General features: G+C 36.5%; 1 protein-coding gene across 1 annotated transcript in view; it reads right to left on the reverse strand.

Moving 5' to 3' along the window:
- The window catches only part of ZNF407 (zinc finger protein 407), a 335893-nt gene that overhangs the window by 11792 nt on the left and 306024 nt on the right, over positions 1-18077 (reverse strand). The window lies entirely within an intron of this gene.

Consider the following 18077-nt stretch of genomic DNA (forward strand, 5'->3'; position numbering starts at 1 on the left):
AAGCTGGTGCTTTCTGGACTGTCGCTGAACACTGTTGATGCAAGAACTGCAAGATGGTCTATGTTCCTGGGCTGCATATGAAACACAAAGTAAACTGTTGAACTGCAGCTCTTCCAAAAGGGCTCAGAACCTACTTATCATGTTGCTTGCACTTGGCTGCAAAGTTGTGTGTTCAAGAGCTGAATAATTATTCTGTTGACAATACCTAAATTGTTGCTTAACTAGAGGTAGAAATCAACAGCTTTTAGATGGCATAGGGAGCTAATACCAAACTGGAAGCGTTAACATCAATACAAAGAAAACCAGGATGTAGCATAAGTAAATTAGAAAATAATAATGTAAGACTGAACTTGTGCTACTGCATACTAGCACTTGTGGAGAAAGTAAATATGCAAAAAATATATTCAATGAGAGACAAGTCCCTTGAGAACTATAATGCTGAAGAAATTTAAAGAATGACAGTGTTCATCAAATTACATATGAGTTTATGAAATGTAAAACAGGAAAAGAAAACAGGCCAAAGCAATTTTTAATTGCACATTCAAAGGCATGTCTGCTGCACATTGTTCTGGTACAGATACAACTAAATTATGTACTGATCTTTCTAGAAGAGAGATCTTGACTACAGAATATTCAGAATAGTGAAACAAGAACTATTAGAAGTCTGACTTGAATGGAAATATTGAAGGTTTAAGTGCAGATATTCTGGCTACATAATCTGCAAATGCTGAAGAGAACAGAGGAAACAGAGGAACAGAGGAAAATTTTTGTCCCTATCTGATAAGCATAATCTTATTTTGATGAAAGACTAGAATGTTCATGTCATACTGCAGGAAGATGGCTAGACATGGTAAGAAATGGAAAGTCAATTCAGCTGCCTCATCCACTTTCAGGTGCCAGGGTGATGAAGGTCCCAGATGGAATAAACAGACTGTACAGTAGTTAAGAGTATGACTTAACCCAGCTCATCACAATTTATACTGCAAATCCATACTATTCCAGAACAATTCAGTGAAAAGCAGCATGGGATTCTGAAGGAACTACTTAGAAAACTTTTGTAAATGTCTCCGTTCTGAACTAAAGTTCACTCAAGACTGTGGTGCCTTAAGTCTTAAAACCCAAAGAACTTGCAATGACTGTCAATCATATGAGGCATGAATCCTAGTTAAATATGGACTAGTAAACAACCCCTGCCACTCTGTCAGGTCACCTCATGAGCTCTTTTAATTTTTTTTCCTTCCTGAGACCCAACTTAGACTAGGAAAAGAGTGAATATTTTAAAATTAAATAATGAGCATATTTATTTAAAACATTTTAAAATGCCACTTAGTTCTCAATTCTGAAAGCACTTGTTCAAAGATTTATTCTCTATGTCTGTCTCCAACTGAAAGCAAGTAATGCTTAAAACCATGCTAACTAAAAAATATCAAGTGGTTTGAAAACACCACGGTTCACTTGCCTGTAACATGGTCCATGCTGCAGTGAATGCCATCATTCTGCTGTGAATACCATCATACCTGGGACCTGGTACAGCACCCTTAGCGATAGCATAAATGAAGCCAAGCACTTTTACTATTGCTGGAACTTAGTTCCTTTTTTTTTTGTACAGTAGACAAAATTTCAGAGGAATTAATGACCATTTCTATGACAGCAGTAAAGCATGGGATATGTGACAAAATGGAGACCAGATAACATCCCCACAAAAAAAACCCAAAAAACCAAAAAATACCCCAAACAAACAAACAAACAAAAAACCACCAAAAACCAAAACCTAACCAAAACCAAACCCCAAACAAAAAACCAACCCCAGAAGCCTGGAGTGAGACACCTGGAAGATCTGATTTTCAAAACCACTAAGAAACTAACAGCTCCTCCTGACACTTTTGTCAAAAGGTTATTTCAGCTACCTTTTAAAAAAATATTTCTTACTGTTTTTCCAGCTACTTTAGTTGAGTGAGCTCAGACTTTTCTAACCTCTGGCATGGAACAGACCAATCGCCAGGACTCGTTGTGGTTTGTTATTTCAAGTCTGTGCAGATTACAGAGCTTGGGAGCAGCCCATGGCATCACAGGTTGAAACACCTGCTGCAAGTCACAGGTAGGCCTTACAGATTCTGTAGCTATAACCTTTGGGATATGTTCCAGTGCTCCAAAACCCACTGAAGTTCACCATTTCTTTCATTGTGTCTCCAAGTACTCTTAAAACCTTATTCAAGTGCTTCTACTGAAATAAAAAAAGACTCTGAAGCTATTTGAATGATATTGTTTTCTTTATAAAAAGAAAATGCACATGTGAAAATATACACAGACTGAGCAAAAATTATATCAGTGCCTAAAAGAACAAGCTAAAAGAAATTCAAAATTAATGTTTTTCTTCTTTCACATATTATTTTTTCTAGGGCCTCTAACAATAGAGTGAATTTTATAAAGATTTTTAGGTATCTTTGCATAAAGCTGATTTCCTCAGTGCAGAATTAGGAAGCAAAATAAAATTGGCCTGCTTTCCACTAGTGCAGGCACAAGAACATGCAAATGAAAACTGAACAGAACAGACTTAAAATCTAATGGCATCTATCTGAAACTGTATCTCGTGAATTGCTCACAATTGGTAACATATTTATCACTAAATAATACCATAAAAATGGAAAAAGCATTATACTAACTTTTCAGGCAGGAAAGTGAAAAACAACAAGAAGTGTGTTGCCAGGGTCACACAAGAATTCTAAGGTGGGCTGAGTCCCAGTTTTAAATCTTAATCACTGCATTATCATTTCTTAGGAGTGCCTATTGTCAACTCCAAGAGTTGAGGTACTCCATTTACCCACCGGGAACTCTAGTCACATCATTGCAATTTTCCTGATAATGCCCTGTCAATGACTCAACCCCACGTTCATGAGCAGAGAGGAGTTCAGTGTCCATGTATCCTATAATGAGGAATGCCGGGCTGCAATCTCTGCTGAGATTGTCATAGGTGTCCACTGATACCATCTGCAATTACAGAATTTTATGAGATGGAAACTGGTTCATTATGAAAAAGACTCAAGTCTACCAGCTCATTTCACAGATGTCAGATGGCAGACTTCCTACTCATCGCAATTCTTGCAAGTGCAGAAGGAGGGGCCTGTAGTTAGACTTTGGGAATTTAGCACAGAGCTAATGCTAAGCACAGGTCTAAATGCTTTTCTAAGCTGGACCCTGTTGGCTCCAGTCCAAGCCATTCAAAACAGGGACATAGATTCCTGAATTTCAGCTTCACAAGGGCCAAACCAGGACAGCTAGCTCCCGGAGGGAGGCAGACACAAGTTTAGCTAAATATCACTTTTGCCCTCAGACAAACACATACCTCTCAAACTGAATTCAGCTTGATTATAACTAAGCAAAATAATTACATTAATATTTTCAAAAGTATCAGCTGAATTCCATTTTGAATTGTCACCTATTCAAATAAATGAATGAATACATTCCTTTAAAAAGGCTAATGTACATTATGGATAAGTAAGCATTTTTGTATTTTTAACATGCATTATTTACTTTCTTTAAATAGTTTTCTCCAAAACTTCACTGTTACATTTCAGAAGTATGTGTAGTGTGGAAAATGTTGTTGATAAACCTTTCTTCTTAGAGAGTAATCCCTCTCATACATACATTCTTTTGCACTCTCAGACAATGATATATTCATCTTCAAATCTGGTAACTATTAGCTTAAACAAACATCTTAATTTCAGACATTTCAGTCTACTTAAGAACACAGAAATTAAACTAATTCTCCAGTTTCTCTGAATGAAATACAGATTTCTTCTACAGCTCTCAAGAAATGAAGCACTGTTTGCTACAGTACAGCCCCCTGCTCTTCTTCCAAAACCAGCCTGTATCTGTTGGAGGTGAACCTTGCTGCATTTATGCATTCCCCTTTTAACAACAGACCACAGAAAAATCCAAGGTAACAGACTGTTTAGCAAGAGGACTTAAAATACTAAGTACAGGCTATAGCACTACTTCAAGCTCTGGGTGAACTGACACCCTGAAGACTGATCACAAGGTGCTGATGCCAATCTCTATCATCCCAAATATTAGGGAATGTGCTTATTTGACAGACTTGCTTTCTCCTCGTGCAACTACCTCAAGTGGCAGTGACAGACATGCTCAAACCATGGTCTCTGGCCTTTCATATGATCCTTTCACAGACCAGTTTCCATAACAAAGATATACTCCCACTTGGTCAGTTTATCACAACCTCCTCAAACACCTCCCCTCCCACACATGCACTTGGTATCCCCACTGCCTCATCATGAAAAAACAGACCAGAAGCCCACCAACCCTACAAAAATTATATTGCAGATTTGTAGATTAATGGGCTGATTCTGGCATCTCAATTCAAATAGATTTACAACCACTGTGTTTAGCCCTGTGTGATTTCAAATAGAATTACTTCTGATGAATTTGGATGCAAATTCACAAAGCATTAAAACAAACCATGTTTAAACTCGTTGGTTCATCAGATGCAAATACTGTGCATTAAGCAGGGAACACCCATTTATGAAAATAATGAAAACTGACACCAATATAATAAAATCATTACAGGTTTATGGATTCTGGGACTTAAACAAGCCATACCCTTGTTTCTTCTAACTGATTAAATGCTTCTTTGCAGTTTATGTTTGATCTGCAATTCAAAAATAAATTAGTTTAGTCTTTGAGCCCAGAACCTTGGAAAATTGCTAGGAGGTTCTACCTCAGATTCGTCTGGGGAAAAGGGCTGGGTAAAGGGAGGAAATTGTGGGGGCAGGGAAGCTTGCAGTGCAACTGAGAACCAACAGCACAGGAGAGGAAGCAGTCAGATAAATTGAGGTTTGCAGCGTTCACAAATCTGTGGCCTGAGCAGCGCTGTGTAGAACAAAAGGCAAGGATGATCATACTGGGCACTTCTGTTTCATAAAGCTGGCACAGACGGGCTTGTCACACCATGTGCTTTATCTCCATGAAACCTCAACCATCTTCACTTTGCATTATGTTTGTAGATAAGGAGTTTAAGTGCAGAAGGGCAAAGGATTGCCCATAATTTCTGGGATTGTCCCATGGCAAGGAAGCAAAAATGAATGCAACCATGTTCTAACTGATAAAGTAGATCTCTGAGGTTGTATGTAAACAGTATATACAGTGTGGGTTTTTCATTAATCCCCTTGTCTAATTATCATGAACATGATTTCATTTTCAGTTAGATGACAACAGCCTAGTGCAATAGTTTCCAGTAAAATCTTTGTATCCAGATAATAAATTCTTCTCATAATGATGAGATTTAAAACAGCAAAACATCCCTCACTGAGGCATGTAATGCTGATAAAGCACTATTTTGCTGCACAATCTATGCAGTATAAAAAGTTATTTGCTGCATCATGATCTGCTTCAATTTGTGTATAAATAGCATTTGTAATAAAAAGGAAATGTAGCACCAAGTTTTACCTAAATAACTGCTCAAAAAGAGGTTTGGAGATAAGGTAGCTAATGCACAACAACAACAACAACAATAACAACAACAACAAAAAGAAGGGCAACTGCAATAGCTCTTTCTCAACATCCTTTCTTTTTCTTTTATGAATTCATTCACATCAACATTAAGAATTTGAACCCAAATATTTAAAGAATTATATGTTGGGATGGTTTGAGGGTAGCTTGGTTCCTAGAGTTGAGGTACCCTCTAAATGTGTTGCAAACACTAGAATCCAACTTTGAAAGCAACTCTCTCCATAACTTTAACCAGTCATCCCAAGAAAGCTCCAGTTTCTGAGGACAGACATACATGACTGAGGACTGACATAACAAGCTGCAAAATCCTTAAGATCTACATTTTCAAATGTGAATGCCTTGAATTCCATACACAAACCTGCATGTAAAGAAACCATTAGCCATTGCTGAGGCATCATGCAGCACCACACTGACAATGCCACTGACACTGGGCCACAAGGGATTTGAGAAACCTGGCTGTTCCAGCACTGCAGCTATCCAGTACCCACAGTCTGCATTACCTTTTAGAAATCCTTACTTGGGCAGTAGATTAAGTACCTCCATTACTGTGACAGACCCATTATTTGCACCTATAGTATAGCTTTGTCACCTCCATGGAATACAGCGCAGCCCATAGAACAATACTGGTCAGAGATAAGGAATAAAATAAAATTCCCACTGAGTCAAAAAGCAATTAATACAATTTTGGATTGAAACAAAAATAAAAATCTGAATTCTGCTCATTCTTTATAATTTAATGCCAGTGCTCTGAAATCCATTCTGGTTTCTAGTGGGCATTAGGATGCTGGTTAAAAGCTACCTTATCCTGAGTCACTACATTTAACACTGTTGCTCCTTCCACACCCCTTTACATAAGCACAGACAAAAGTAGCATTTGGGATGTGCTCATTTTGTTACAGAGAGAGAGAGATAAACATATGTCACATTTTCTTACCATTTCTGAAGTTGGTCCCAAAACTAGACTGAAAAAATTTCTGATTACAGGTATTTTCTGTGAACTGTGAGGCAGGTGAGGACTTGTTTTTCCCTCATGACATACTGGCTAAATTCTTGAGGGCTGCTGAGAAGATGCAGCATTAACTAAAATTTGTACTGGTTGAAGCGAGGTATCATGAGACCTTGCCTTTAAGAGTTGCTGAATACCAGATCAACCTCAACTTCTCAGTACTATGTGCATCTTCTGGTGGTTTTTTAATTGTATGACTGTGGGAGAAGGACAATACTCAAGGATAAAGGACCACCTTAATCTGCATCAGAATGAGATTGGCCTGGTTAAACTGTGACAGAGATGTATGGATATGTAGTAAGTGCCAATATGAGCACTCAGATATGGAATTAGGACTTCATGTATGTATTTTAGAAAGTGAATCTCAGAGGATAGATAGGGTTGCCCACTTAGCTCAGAAAACCCTGCTCCAGTTTTAAAAGCAACTTGTCACTGCAGAGCAAATGCTTCAATTTTGAAGCAAAGTGGTATGTTTGGTGACCTCATTTGCATGACAATGCCCAGAATGCTCTCCCAACTCAGAGCTATTTCATGGAAGGGCTGATGCATTCAAAGTTTGAGACTAAACCCAGATCCTGTGGGTATACCAGTGCATATGATTTTAATACTTGTCCTCCAATTCATGTGCAAAAGATAAGACTCTTAAAGTGGATAGTAGTTCTAAGTAAACAAACTAACCTGTCATCAGTATTTACTAGAAATCAAAATTACAAATGGTACTTTGGCAAGTCTCTAACTCCTTGATTAATTAGCTGATCATCTCATACCCATGTGTATATGCTTAAGGTGTTGACATAAGTTGTGAAGGTTGCTGTGAAGATCTGTCTCAATATATTAACAAGCAAACCCAGAAAAACTAAACAATGCACAAAATGCAACACAGATACAGAATAACAGTTCATCAAGACGGACTTTGCTCGTCTCCTGCACTTCTCTCCTCCTCTCTCACAGCTTGCTACACAAAATAAATGCACTACATCGACTTACACTGCAGTACAAAATATCACAGTCTCCTCTATTGTGTGGATTTCACTGCTGAGAAGCTGTAACACTAATTGTCAGTTTCCCACGATCAAAGTAATTTGGTTAAATAATTGGTTTACGTTTACTATATTTTATTTGCCTCACAGAAACAAATATTATAACAAAAGATCATTTGAAGAGGAGGGAATGCTATGGTGATAACACCAATATGGTGCCAATATACGGAGAGATATGTGTGTTTTGTGCACATAAACAATGACATGAAACTTCAGCTGTTTAGAGAACAAAGCTTTACACCTGAGTTAACTTAATATTGTGATACATGAATTCTGGTGTGTATGCATATGAGGGGAGAAGCTCTTCTGATATTGCATTTTGGCATTGAAATGAAAGTAATGTTTTAAATGCTGATTAACTGGTGATCATTTATAATTCATTCTTGATAGATGAAAAATGATGACATTTCTTCTTTACCAGTTACACGAAGTCTGCGTTCACATGCAAAACAATGGCTTCTCTATACCCAAAATCAGGTTGATGCCACCATGATAACTCTTCAAGACATTCTTGGCTTTTCAGATGTTTTTCCCTCTTTTATTTGATATATATGTGGATTTGACCACAATTTTCACAGCTCCTCCCCCGATGCAGAAAAGGAACACAGTAACTAAGTGCCTGCAGCAGTCGACAGAAGCCGTTTCCTTCACCTCCCTCCAGACTACCAGGCGTGAAGAACGGCTGAGACATTTTACTTCAGCCACCAGAGTGGCTCATTTTCCATATGTTGCTAGAACAGCTTCATTCAGAAGAGGCTGCCATTGGAGTTCCTTCAAAATTCTGCCAGAAAGGCTTAAACTCAAAATTAAAAGCCTCTGTAAAACTCATAAGTCAAGGGAGTGGCATAACACCCATTAATTGCAGTGCTCTGTGATGTCACACCTGTGACTTATGAGAGGCTATCCTGAGGTGGGTTCAGAGCTGCTGTTCATAATTTATAATGGTGTTTTGAAGCCTGCCTAGCAAAAAGCAGTTTTGCATTGGGATGGTACATATCTTGCAACAGCTGATTGCATGATATAAAAAATGATATTATGGCCTTCATTCATTGGAAAACTATTGTGGCTGAACACAGGTTTAAACACTAAATACACCACCACCAAACGGTGCACGTGCACGTGCCCTGGGATAACATCTGGTTTGACTATAGCACTCTTAATCTCAATCAATGGTCAACACTAAGAACAGAGGAAAAAAGAACTTCAGAGGACATAAGTGACTGCTGATTTTTTTCAGTGGATCCTGATGATGACTGATTTTTAACATTAAGGCTGGAATCAGAAGGTTTGCATAATTATGCCTGGCTGTATGTGCAGAATTAAAAAAATTATAAAGAAAATAAAATTCTGAACAGATTACCTGAAATGAACAGAGGTAGGTTTATTTCCATCAGTTCTCAGACGTTATTTTTGCTAAAATATAGGGCATATTGTCTAGAGAATGTTAAATTAAATTATACAAAATGATACTCAGCTTTATAAATTTGCAGTAAAAGTTGCCTGTATTTGACAGACATTTACAGAAAAAAAATTGCAATGTTTTTGCAACAGATTAAAACCTGCATTTTGCTTTTTTCCTTTGTCTGTTTTGAGTTTAAATGGAAACAAACCTTACAGTATAAGGTCACCTGTCTACAAGGGATTACTATGTAGTTCCTTTTATATTTTTCCCCCTACTAGTTTGAGGGACAAAAGGGCAGCAGTACCCTAAGGGCTTTTTCAAATAACCTCTTTAGCAAATAAAGTCATACCCTATGTATAGAGGCCATTTCATCCCAGTCCCATGGGCTGCCTTTAGGGTAAAATACTGAATTTTTCTGGCATGTGTCACTGAATGTGAAAAAGAGGATCACTACTTACAGAAAGTTAAAGACCAAATGAAAGAATGTGCATTTCCTTAATGCACTAACTTAAAACATTGTATATTGAAGCTAAAAACATTGACTATAAGCATCTCAGAAAAACACTGGAATATATTTACATGAGCCATACAGAGACTCATGTATCAGCAACTGATTTACTATGGCTTGAAAACCCAGCAGATTTCAGCTTCTCTGAAATCTTAAATATATTTTCTCCAGGGGAAAAAAAAAAATTAAATTTGGCCTATTCTTTATGAATGCAATCTTATGATGATATCAACTTAACATTACCATAAACATCTTTAGAAGCAACTGTCAAGAAGGAATCTGTTATGCTTATATAAATTACTATTATTATTGTTTTTGTTGCTGTACTTGCTGCACCCCACTTCTGTAATTGCTTAAAAGACAACATGCAAACCCTCAAACTTTCAAGTATTCACAAGGTAAAAAAAATGGTTTTAAAACAAATGATTTGACAGCTGCAAATGCAGGATAACACCTAGTTACATTATAGAAACAGTGTGGATAATTACTTTTTTCAGAAGGAAAGACTCCATGGACCACAGCCCTGTCTGAATCTCCCTGCAGTTTGGATAATGTGCAGTAATACAAATCCTGTTGTCACCTCAACCAAGTCTTTTTATCATCTATACATCAGCAAGAATGATGAGAGACGTCCCATGATTCTAACAGTCTTCCTTTGAAGGATCCACATGTTAATTACTGCACTAATTATGGTTTTTGAATAACCAAATGAAGTAAGCAGTCTATGGGAGGTACAGGCATAAAACTAAGACTGAGAAAATACTAGTTACTGAAGTCATCAGTGTAAACTGACACATTGAACATTCTTAAAAAAAGTAGAAGTAGATTTTAAAAGACAAGCATCTTCAATAATTAGGGTTCCATACAGGAAAAAGAAATGTTATTTCTTAATGGCAAGTGCATTTAAACTGTTATCTAAAGATCTGAAGGTAAGCCTGCTTAATTCACTGCTTCTTCTTTTGTTATTAGGAAAACATAATTGTTCCAAATAATTAGCACTAGAGTACATCACAAGCTGACAACAAAATTATAGAAATCTTCATATTCAGATCCGTCTAGCTGGCTATTAGGAACAGTTTCTGATCATAACCCATTAGTTGAAGTGCTGTGAGTTCTTGATTGCCACCAAATAACCTCAGATATCTGCCTAAGTTAACAGCCTCTATTTATTCAGAGTTTTCTTGACAGTAAAAATTGCTTACGATTTTTACAGCTGCCACACAAAAGAACAGTATCAGATGTGTGCACTTGCAAGTCTAGGTGATAAAATAATTGAAATGCGGATTTTTAGACACAATTTCAACGCCTAACTTTCTAAATGAAAAACAGCTATGGGATTTCAGTGTGCTGTAATGGTACTATTGGCTTTCCTGTTTATTAAAAATTAACATGAACACATTCCAAATCTTCCTAGTTGTGATGACCATGCTAATTAAAATAAGATTTGTTTGGGCCAAGGTTCTTTGGTATAACAGCCCTACTTTGTCCTTTTTTTCCACTGAACACTAACTAATCAACTGCTACAGATATTTCTGTATTTTATGGCTCAATCCTTCTTCATTTTTTTTTTTTTTTGTACTTTCTTGTGAATCATACCAGGGCATAAACAGCTGTTAATCCACTTCTTAACTGATAACTAGCATGGATAGCATCACAGCAAACACTACCAGAAAGTGTAGCATATTTTTAGAAGACACTGACAAATGAAATCCTCTGACAGAAATCACTGCTGTAACCCCAAATGGGGAAAAAAAAAAAACAACAAAAAACTATGTGCACATGATAAGAAGAGAATTGCACTCTTTTAGTTACTTACCCAGCTTCAGTGAGTGGATTCTTGATAATGTAATACAGACAAAATAAAAACTTATTTAAATTTCCCATCTAATACCTTAGTTATCTATAATGCTATTTGAAGCTCCTTTCGAAATGTGTTTTTTTGGTTTTTTTTTTTTTCCTGATAATAGCTCAGTTTATAAACCTACAAAGCTGTATGTCAAATCCCATGGGGAATAACTTTGATTACTAAAGTAATTAATGATGCTGGATAGTAATATGGATTTTCTGTTAAGATTTGAGTTTGAAGTTAATTAGTCTCCACATTATGATTTGCTGATTAATTACAGATATTTAGTTATAAAGAGAGATGTTAATTATTAATCTAAAAAATCATCTTGTGCAATTAACTAAAACTTTGATGTCAGTCACCACTCTCCTTGTATGTAACTTCCAAGGTGCTAATTCTATGGAGGGAGGCACATGCCGTCCCCAGAAGGTAAAAAAAAATCCTTCTGTTATCTTTTTTGTGTATATAGTATAGTATAGTGAACAAATTTTTCTCTTAATTTGTCAGGACAAGCCACCCACTTTGAAGCTGGACTGTAACTTAATTCTCATGAAACTACTGATCTTTCACTGCTTATTCATACAATATGCCTCATCTTATCACAGAAAAAGAAAGTGCTATAAAAGAAATTCCACCATGAGTCTTAACTGTGTGTACTCTTGAAATCTTGTCTTAACCTCAGAGCTGTGATGTTCTGCTGACTGATGGGCTTTGTCAGTTCTCATGTTAAAGTCTGGAATGAGCTTCAGCGTTGCTACAGAGATCAGTATTTTCTAGCAACAGCAGCAGCAGCAGTCTTTACCAGTGCCAAGAAAATATTAGAGCAAAACTACTAATTAATGTAACAGCTATGTTAGAATTTAAAATCAACTTTTGTTTAAAAAGAAACCCCACCTTATCTCTTCCCCGCCCCCCCCCCCCACCCTTCCCTTCTGATCTGCAAAGAAGAAATCTTACTGTTAATGTAAAGGGGATAAGAACGGGATTAGAAATAGGGTTAAACCAAAAAGCATCAGCAGCACACCAATGTCCTGGAATTTACCCTAGTAACACAGACTCTGAACAGGGATCTGTTTACATTATCTCTAGATCATCTTGACAATATTCATTCTCTATTTACCTAAATGAGGCAATATGATGATATTTATTGCTCAGAATGGCTAAATATAGACTTTTCCTGAGCACTCAGTATCATAGTGGGAGGTTTTGCTCTAATCTACATCTTTAAACTGACAAGCTGGAGCATTCCTAATGAATGCCTCTTTTCATCTGGATGTCTGTGTGTATTTGACAGTATAAATATTTAGCAATATCGGAGTCAGCTTGTGATTTTACCCAGATGGACTGATTGATGCCTTGGCTTGACGTTGCCAAAGACAATCCATGTAGTTATATAAGCAATTTCCCTCTTACTTCCTAAGAAGCAATTAGGTGGCCAAAGGCAGCAACCCAAAAATAGTGAGAATACTTCTGGTATCAGCTGACAACTCTAAGGGATAAATAAAATATGGTACTTAAATTATTACCACTTTACTTTCATGAATCATGGGATTAAAGCTTTCACTTCTAAAGTACATATAAATTGCAGGGTTTCCTATGTCTGTAATTTGCAGAATCTAAGTTAAAATACCAGCTAATCAGTCAACTCACATTCACCTTGGGAAAAGTACCACCCTTCCTTGTCATTTTTGTAAATTGCATGCCTAAGCACCAATGTTATTTTCAGGGGAAAAAAGCTTGTTGTCAATAACATATATTGCAGTCTAGTTAAAACAACATTTGTTAAGGTTTAATCACAAATGTAATCTGCTCTTAAAGTTTAGACAGAATGCTTGGAGAAATTCAAGGGACAGATAATAAATCATTTTCTCCTATCCTGGGTGTGAACAAGGTAGGCTGGAGTTTTTCAGGTGTGCTGCCTTTTTCTCCTATGTGTTACAGACTCTTGCTGGTTTCCACAGACTGCTCAAAAATACAGGGACCCCATCAACTGAGAAGTAAGAAATTTTTTACTATCTGACAGTAGCTGCACTTCTGGTATTGTAAAATATTCCCAATAATTTTAGTCAGTTTGCGTCTTTGCACACCCATTGTAATTCATAATGTGTGTAACAAATTGCAGCAATGAGAATTTTTAGCTGCAATTCATGCACACGCATATAAAAATACGTGAATTAAAAAAATCCTGGATACTGAATGTCAGCTTTAAATTAGCTATGCACTGTTTGTCTGTGTCGGTCTTACATGATGTAAGATGCCTGCAATGATTATGTCTTGTGTTCTTATGCATGTTAGTACTTTGGGGGGAAAGAACAGGGGCATAATATTTTTGGCAACAGTAAAATTCACATGTCTCAGCTATGTTGTTGATTTCATTCCCTTCCCCAAACACCTTTAGTTTCTTTGTTTTCTATTAACTCATTCCAGTCTTTGTATGCCCCATGCAATAACCCAGGAAAAAGGGCAAGGAAGACATTATTCTTCTTGACACTAATACCTATAGATCCTGTTCTGCAGTGATACCTCTCCCTATCACAAAGTATCTCAGCAAACAGAATTCTCCAAACTCAAGAGCTGGAACCATTAATATATTGCACAGGCAAGTGGGACACAATGCCCACTGGTAATCAGACAAACACAACAAGGCTTCTTGGGGACTGGCCATCTGCTGATGATATGCAGGAGTTTTAAGTGCAGCATGCATTGGCTACATCATTTTGTTCCGAAAGGCAGTCTCTCTGATTACCTGTTTTATTATTATTCTGTGTCCAGCTGGGTGCCAAATAAAAATAAATGTATGCTGTTTTGTATTTATTGGATTTGATTAGTAATAAATTTGATATTGACCAGATTCAGAGTGTGAAGGCCTGAGGCACAATCCAATGGTCTCTACTCACTTGATCATTACACCTTCCACTTTCAATCAAGCTGCATTGAATTGTATTACTCTGTGTTTTGCTTCTCAATTGTCTGGTTTGAGAATGGAGGGTCAGGGATGGAGGGAGAAAATTAGGAAAGAAAGGGAAGGCTTCTTTTCTTGTGAGAAAATTAGGAAAGAAAGGGAAGGCTGTCCCTTTAAGCTGGGAGATAACTACAAAACAATACCAAAAGAAATCTGGTGATAGAGTTCACTGTGCATGGTACAATCCATTGAACAGGTTGACGTGAGAAATTACTAGGTCGGGTAAGGCAAAGTTTAGAATAAACTGCATTGTTTTACAAAATATGTCATCGGGAAAAATGCATTAACTCTAATCAGCCAAAATGGTGTGATTCATTGCTTAATTTCAGGGTACCAGGCTATAAATTACATCAGGCCTGCCACAACTAATTTTTGCAGTGGCATACTAGATGAAAAATGAAATGTCCAAGTGGCTACAAGTGAAAAGCTTCCATCTTTCTTCCACAGCTGAATATTACTTACTCTAATGATGTATAATAGCCTGCAACTACACTTAACCTGTGCATTAAATAGCAGCACAAACTGTTTACCTAGAGTTATGAAGAAGAAAACAGCAAATCAAGCAAAGGAATCTAGAGTGTGTACATTAACCTCCCACATGCCAACATAATTGTCCCCTACAGATGATGTATAACACTTACTCCAAATCATACTTTTTTTTTCATTACACATAATAGCTTACAATTCAAGTATCAAAAGTGTCAAAGCATGTGTGATAAATTGATGCCAAAATGCACCTAATTAATAAGTCTGATGATGTTTAGATTAAAACAGATGTTGGTTATGTTGTTAACAGAAAAACAGCTAATAAAAATAATTGCAACCTATATGCCTAAAACTGCAGGTATTATTAAAAAGAACAACAAAATCTGAACGGTGCAAAATGGTTAATAAGCTTTTCTGGGTGCAAATATTCTTTTATGTACAAATTCTGAACAATAGATCAAAGCAGTTCATCAAATCAGCTTCTTCTATGAGCAACTTCCCCTAGTTTAAAATCCACAGCCAGGCTTTTCAAGGAGATAATTTTTACCAATGATACCCTGTGTGCAACAAAAACTACTGTAAAACATGCACGCTATTATTCACTTACAATAAGTAAAGTGAATTCTGTGTTGATTACATTAAAAAAAAAAGAAGATAATGAACTCCAGAAAGTTTCTAAATGTGATCAAGTAATCCATGATTACTACAAGTATCTTGTAGATACCAATGAAAAAATAAACTAGAAATAACATAGCATTTCAAAACTAGCTTTAATCTATAAATTAAATATCATAATATTTAAAATATTTGGGGTTCTTACCCTCATGGAAAACAACTGTTTATCACTTTGCCTCCTTTAAAAATATAGTATCCAGGAACAATCTATTGATGGAAAACCCAATGACAAAAAATTCTATCGGTTTGAAGCAACTTTTGGAGAATCTGATTAGGTCTCATGCTGCAATACTAGGTATTCCATTTTTGCCAAAGGGCCAGCTATTATTATTAACATCATTTGTCTGAATCATTACTCTGCACCTTGGTTCAGCAAACACTATGAAGATGGCATGGTAATAAATGACCGCAGGATTCTTTCCTGCTTCAGCCTGTTTTTATCTGCCACCTCTCTACCGTCAGCTCCATCTTTCTGAACCTCTCTGAATCCCCAAAAGGGACGGGGCATCTATTTGTTTTCCACTAGGTTACCACTCTGTCTATTGTTGTTTGCACTAAAGGGTACGAATTCAATTCATTCTTGTGACATAAAAGCACTGATACAGTAAATTTTTTGCCCAAGAGAAAACACAAACTTGCTGAATATGGGCTAAGATGTGAAGCTTTTGTATGTACGTGAAGGAGCTTTCTGAGACAGTCTTGCTCACTAAATATTGTTTTTTCTCCACCACAATCTAGACAATCACATTATAGTGTTTTTAACTTACACTAACCTTGCCAAATTGGTACCTCTTGCAAAACAGTGACTGTATAGGAGGGGTTAAGTAATACATCCTCTCGTACTTATAAGCAAGAGAGGAAACAAAGGGCTGGGAGGTAAGATAGCCAATCGGTTGCTGTAAGATTAAGTAAGCCAGTGCTTCTGCGATAATCAGGGTTAGTGGAAATGGCAGACGAGAACTGAGGAAAATAAATAACCAAGGAGAAAAGACTTAAAAGGAGTTAAATAAGAAAACTGGAACGAGAGGGAACTACAGGGCATTGACTAATCTTATTTTTCTGCACGTTGAAATTCACACAAATTACTTTAACTTTATTCATACCTAAACATGCCAAAAAATAATCAATCTGCCATCTCCAAGAATTGATCAAAACTGAGCAGACCAGGCATAATGTCTCATACTTCACTCTGCAAAATAAAACCAAAACCTTTCAGAGATGTAATGGGTCTCTTTCTTTTAAATAAGAAAATATGCTTATTTTCTTCTTCAGTGACATGAAGTATTGAAGTGTTGGAAAATAGTAAATCAGGACCAGACATCTCTTCAAGATTTCCCAATTACAAACATCTAGTCTGAGATACCATCCTTTTACAAAACCATAAGGCAGATTTTATGAGAATGATCCATTAACAAAAATAAATTTCAATGTCCTAATATATGTAAACATATCAGGCTTTGAGGGAATTTAAGTCATGTAAATGCAGTTATAAAGCAAACTGAGCACTGGCTTTTCACGGCCAAAGGCATCTTGTTTTTCCAAATACACTGTTAAGAAGTGCCAAACTTAGTAAACCCTACAGAAAATAGCCAAGTACTTTCTTGTCTGAGTCTTATAGAATGCTTAAAAATAGCACTCCTAAGTCTGAAATGTTATAACTGTTTACAAAACCTGAAAGGTTGCATTATGCACGTCTTTCTTTGCCATCAAAATGCTCTATGTTCCTGCCAGAAGTTAAGAAGTTATCACTTGAAAATCACTGGCTAATCTAGCTTGTGCTAAGATGGATTTTTAATGAAAGTTTAATGAATGATAAATACTTGTTTCTTGATAAATGTTTAATTATGCCAATAATTACCAACTGCTGAAAACTACTGTTGTGTTAATAATGGCATTTTAGTACACAAGCAGTTTCATGAGTCATGATGCTGTTAAAGATCAGAATTCCATCTGTCTAATGCAAACTAGCAAAACAAAAGAAAAGTCTAATTAATATTTTGATACATTTTCCCTATACACTTAAAACGGATGTCCTTTTGTGAAGGAATAAATTTACTAGCTTCCTTTTTGAGAGAAGAATTAAATGTCTCACAGCCATTATGTTATTAATCATTACTACTGTTTGAACCTAAAAACTGAAAGAGAAAAAGAAGTCAAGCCAGATGTAGCATATGTACAAACGCTTCTTGCTTACTTTTTTTTTTGGAAGAGGAAAGAATGGGACATTAAGGTGATGATGAGACCAAGTTTTCACCTGAAATATTTTGCAGCGTTCAGGTACCTCACTATGTTGGTAACATTAATCTTCAGAATTACCTAGGACTATTTTGCTGATGTCAAAAGGCCAGCAAACTGCAATCCTCACCTCTTACAAGCAAGGGGCAAAAAACATCAAATTGTCATGGTGCCTTCCAATGAGGCCAGATAAAATGGAGATTTTCTTAAAAGTACAATGAAGATAACAATATGGACATGAAAAAAATCAGGACAAAGTAAAATGAGAGAAGAATATTTTCATGAAAAATAAGAGATCAAGGCTTTCACTGACTTATTTGTTCTAGAATGCCTCTTGGTTTGAAAGTATCTCCCATATTTGTTGTGCTCACGGTACTAATTTTGTCTTTGTCTC

This window comes from Vidua macroura, chromosome 1 (assembly GCF_024509145.1).
Source record: "Vidua macroura isolate BioBank_ID:100142 chromosome 1, ASM2450914v1, whole genome shotgun sequence".
Lineage (NCBI taxonomy): Eukaryota > Metazoa > Chordata > Aves > Passeriformes > Viduidae > Vidua > Vidua macroura.